Source organism: Hipposideros armiger, unplaced genomic scaffold, assembly GCF_001890085.2.
Source record: "Hipposideros armiger isolate ML-2016 unplaced genomic scaffold, ASM189008v1 scaffold_225, whole genome shotgun sequence".
Taxonomy (NCBI): domain Eukaryota; kingdom Metazoa; phylum Chordata; class Mammalia; order Chiroptera; family Hipposideridae; genus Hipposideros; species Hipposideros armiger.
In genome coordinates this window covers 1,372,226-1,377,792 of record NW_017731575.1, presented here as the reverse complement: position 1 = coordinate 1,377,792, position 5,567 = coordinate 1,372,226, and positions in this window count along the sequence as shown.

Sequence of the window (5,567 nt, the reverse complement as noted above, 5' to 3'; positions counted from 1 at the left end):
AAAAAAAAAGTTTAAAAACCTAGGTTCAATAAGTGTAGTCATCAGATAAGCTGTATCAACCTCACATGGAAACTTGTTAGATTCTCTAACTTGCAAATTCTCGGATTCCACCCCAGACGTACCCAGTTAGAAGGCACAGAGATAATGAGGCCAACCACCTGTCCTTTATCAAAGCACTTAAGTGATTCTAGGGCCCACTAAAGTTTAAAAACCACTAGCCTAGGGAAATGTATTTTGTTATAGAATAAAAAAAATGTTTATACATAGTATTTTAATGCTGTAAAAATGGGCATAGGAAGAAAATTGAAATAAATATGTCAAATGATGATAGTTTTTGCTAGATAGTAAAATTGTAGGTAATTTTTATTTCCTCCTTTATATGTTTTTGAATTATCCAGATTTTCTGAAATGATTATAATACTTTGGGTATATATTGAACACATTTATTTTGATCTTTTAAAGTACATTATTATCAGCTGAACCAGAACAGCTTCCTGTGATGGAACTGTGCAGTTGGCTTGCCTGAACTCACTATCATTATGACTTAATACCGCATGCCAACATGTACATGTGGGGTATCTAAGAAAGAAAACCTAATTTCATTATTCTATAAATGTTGGGAGAACAAAGGTAAACTGCTACCTTCTGAACACATTGAAAGCTGCACAGATGGAAATAAATATTGCCTTGCATGAACATAGGAGGCAATCGTGAGATTGGAAGTCAAGTTAATCCTCAAAGACTTCAAATTTACTAAGCCTTTTTATTTTAAGGAACATGACCTTTCTAAAAGAAGCTTTTCAATTCCATCTCTTCCCCAAAGGCTAAAATAAATAGTTCTTTATCACAGCAAAATGGATCTTCGATGAGGACAGTTGAAAAGAGCAATTCAAGAGCTGCAAAACATGGAACCTAGCTCTGATGATAATAAAGTAATTATAGTAGCTGCTATCAGTGCACAGCACATATCCCTCAGTCCTTATCACTCCAGAAGGCAGGACTTCCACAGACCAGTATTGGACACTCTGTCTGAAGGCTTTTCCTGAAGGCTTCTCTGTTCTAGGACTCACAGATCAGAGGTGCCAAGGAATTAACATTCTGAGGAGCAGCCCTCAACCAATGACCAGCAGTGTGATTGTATAAATACAACTCCCTTGATCCACTAGTGGGGTAATTCTTGTAAGGGAGGAAAATAATGTTTCCTCTACCCTTCTAGGTTCTTGGTGGATACCCCTCTGTAATAAAAGATTAACAAGAGAAAAACAAACAGATGTTTAATAACAAGTATACCTCCAGTATACACGGGAGACACCCAAGAACACTGAGTAATTCCCCAAAATGGACCAAGTCACCACCTTAAAAACCATGTACAACTAAAGACAAAAGATCTTGGAGAAATGGGGAGTCAGTTATGAGAGTTTATCAGGCAAAGCACAGGTATGGTTGTTATACAGATTTAATTTTTAACTTCTCCATTGATAAGAGTTTCTAGAGATTTAGTCATACTCCTCTTCCTGGTACAGAGAGGGAGGCACACTTACAAGTGGAGATTTCTCTTGTATATTATATGTAAACATCTCTTAAAAAAAGGGTAACCTCTACTACTCATTTTCAGTTTTTCCTGCCTGCTTTTTCTTAAAAATAATCAGCTCAAAATAATCCTCATGACAAAGAGTCATATTTTGGGGTGCCAAATTCTGCTCCCCTTTATTCTGAAGCACACATCTCAACAATTTCGAGTTCCCTGTGTTAATGCATATACAGTATGTACTGCCTCCCTTTCTTGAGTCACTTTCCTGTTTTATTGATTGTGTTCTTTGTATCTCCCAAATAAATGACTTGAACTTGAACCTTTGTCTCATTGTCTGTCTCTTGGGCAATGCACACAAAAGAAGTGTTAATCTGCTCAATAATGTAAAAGACAGGGTATGTGTTATTTACAATAACTTTATTAAACTGCATTTTTATAAGCATTGGGGATTATATTTATTATATTCAATTATAATTATCAACCTAAGTTAACCTTGCTAATTAGACATTGCGTCTTGAAGACTTGAGCAGTCCCCAGTTTTGCTATGTAGGTTTGAACCATTATTCATATAGTGAGGCGCATATCCAGGGTGATAGTCAAAATTATTTAAAATCATATGACATGATTGTTATTAAAATAATTGTAAGAATAATAGACATTGCTATAGAGTTAGAACAAATACCATTTGCCAGATATTAATCATTTGGTGGCAGGATTGAGAATACTTTCTGGGGTCTTGGGGGAGAGTCTGGAATAATGGTGGGATATTTGAGAAACTCAGGCCAGTGAATATTTAACAACCAGTTTAGAAGAATTTCAATACTTTATTAATCAGTAAGGCCCTACTGGTATATACCAACTGAAAATTAACACATCCAAAAAAGCATTCATATATATGAATGTCCTCTTTCTGTAATATAAACAATCTAGCATTATTTCCAATAAGATCAACATAGTGAGCATAGAAAATGACTGCTTAAGAGGCACCCTTTTCTTGGGAACCAAGTTTTCAAAGAAGGCAAACATGAATAATATGGATTATTTTAAAACATAACACAAGAATGCTTTTACTCCATCAAAATGACTGTCAACAAAGAATAAGTCCTCCTGGTGATATGAATGTAACTCCTTAACATAAATGAATATAACAAGCCTATTGAAAAATAATAGCCTCCTGATTGGAACACCTTCCTTATTTATGCTATACTACAAATACACAAGGAATTCACCCTGTGTTGAGTGCAGAATAAAAAGGTGAACAAAAATACCCAGTGTCTAAAAAAGTTTGTAATGTCCAAGTACTACAAGGGAATTCTGAGGCGAATAGTCAGTTAAGGCTGAAATACAATATGAGTGGCCATTGTTATCAAAATGATTCACTACAAACATGGGCAATTAACTAAAGTGCGAAAGATGAGACTGCATGAAAAAAATGTTCCTACTCTAGTTATTCAGAAAAGAAGAAAACAAAAGAAAGGAAAAGAACACTAGCAAACTTCAGCTTGGAAGATTCAGGATTTATAGTTTTTAACAATAATGTGTAAGAGTCAAGAACAGCTTCTTATCTAAAAAACAGAAAAAAACTGAAATGAACTCTTCTTGAACTTATGCAAACAGATAATGAATAAAATGATTTCTTTATTAGATTTTTTAAAAAGATTTTTATTGGGGAATTGGGGGGATGGGAACAGCGCTGGGGAATTGGGGGAAGGGGAACAGACAAGTTGCTGTACTTTTGTTCTTCAGTCTAGTTGTGGAGGACGTTGCTTCACTGGCCCAAGTTGGCACCATCATTGCGCTCTTCCCTGGGTGAGGCAGATCAGTCGCCGGCTTCTGGACGGCCACTCACTGCAGCTGCTGGCCACTCATGCTGGCTGCTGGCTACATACGGTAGCCCATGGCAACCCACTGCCACAGGGGCTGCAGCCTACGCCGTTGCTGGCGACTCACGGGCAGCCCAGCTCCAGGTTGAGCTGTTGTTCAGCATCTTAGCTGTGGAGGGTAGTGTCACTGGCCCTCATATGTGGGATCCAAACCAGGGCTCTCTGGCGTCCCAAGCCAGTTCTTAACTATCGCGCCACTCGGCCGGCCCTCTGTATTAGATTTTAACACAAGCTATTTAAAAAGAATATTTCTGCATTTGGAAAAGGTAACATCTCTAAACAAGATTTCCCCCCCCCACAGTCTCCCACCATACACAATGAGAGTTTATGCTTCAGCTAAAAAAGCAGTACTATCTAATAATCACAACAAAGCACAATTAGCAAATTTTCCTTTGGTTGTAAACCATGCATTTAAATAAGTTTTCCCCATTTAACCTCAGATGTACAGTATTGAATGAATCATATCCTTGTGCCATGACATTTGTATCATTGATCCAAATACATGGCTTGCCTTTATTAGTTAGTTACTCAGTGTTTTTTTAAAAATGTAACTAACACTTGCTAATCACCATCCCCAAACCAAAGCTACTATGTTGAGCTTAACTTACCAGGCTTAAAAATTAGGTTCGCGAACTAGCCACCATGCACTTACATTGGCAGCACTGTATAAACAGCTTGGTAAGGTTTCACAACCTTGATATATCAGTGTCTCACAGCTTTGTTCATGTTGACGTGTAGTTGTGTCTTGCTGAGTGGTGTTCATTATTGTTGTTGCGTGTTTTTGTGTGCTATTGCAAGAATGTCTGAGCTTGAATTAGAGCAATGAACAAATATTAAATTTCTTGTTAAACTTGGCAAGAGTGGAAGTGAAATCAGGAACATGTTAGTCCAAGTTTATGAGGATAATGCCACGAAGAAAACAGCAGTGTACAAATGGATTGAACATTTTTCTGATGGGAGAGAACACATCACTGATGAAGAGAGGTCAGAGCAGCCAGTAATGAGTAGAACTGATGAAAACGTTGCAAAAATTTGTGGAATTGTGTATCAAAACCATTGGCTGACTGTGAGAAACATAGCAGACCAAGTATACATCGATAGAGAAACAGTTAGGAAACTTTTAACTGAAAATCTTGGCATGAGAAAGATTGGTCCTGAAGAAGCTCAACAATGAAGAAAAGCACAGGAGAGTTGAAGTTTGCCAAGACCTTTTGGAGAGGCAAGACGATGCTTGGGGCCATGTTATCACTGGTGATGAAACATGGGTGTACCAATATGACCCTGAAACAAAGCATCAAAGTGCACAATGGAAGTCAGCCAATTCTCCAAGACCAAAACATTTCCATCAGTCAAAATCAATAGTCAAAACAATGTTGATAATCTTTTTTGATATCAGAGGGATTATTCATTATGAATTTGTACCAACTGGACAAGCAATTAACCAAGTTTACTATTTGGAATTGCTGAAAAGGCTGTATGAAAAAGTTAGACGAAAACTACCTGAACTTTTGCCAACAATTCATGGCTCTTGCATCACGACAATGCACCAGCTCACACAGCACTGTCAGTGAGGGTTTTTAGCCAGTAAACAAATAACTATATTGGAACACCCTCTCCCAACTCACCTGATCTAGCCCCCAGTGACTTCGTTGTTTGCCTGAACATAAAGGAAATATTGAAAGGAAGACATTTTGATGACATTCAGGACATCAAAGGTAATGTGACGACAGCTCTAATGGCCATTCCAGAAAGAGTTCCAAAATTGCTTTGAAGGGTAGATTAGGCACTAGCATCAGTGCATAGCTTCCCAAGGGGAGTACTTTGAAGATGACTGTAGTGATATTCAGCAATGAGGTACATAGCACTTTTTCTAGGATGAGTTCATGAACTTAATTGCCAGACCTCCTATTCCTTCCTCAGCATACCCACTTGGCTCTACTATGCAAGAGAACTATCATCGAAAACTCTGTGTTCATCATTTCTTAGCTTTTTTTGAAAACTATTTGTTGAATCTGTATGTATCATTTATTTGTTTATTTGCTTTAGTTCTTTTTTTTTAAAGATTTTTATTGGGGAATTGGGGGAGGGGAATAATGCTGGGGAATCAGGGAAGGGGAACAGACAAGTTGCTATCCTTTTGTTCTTCAGTCTAG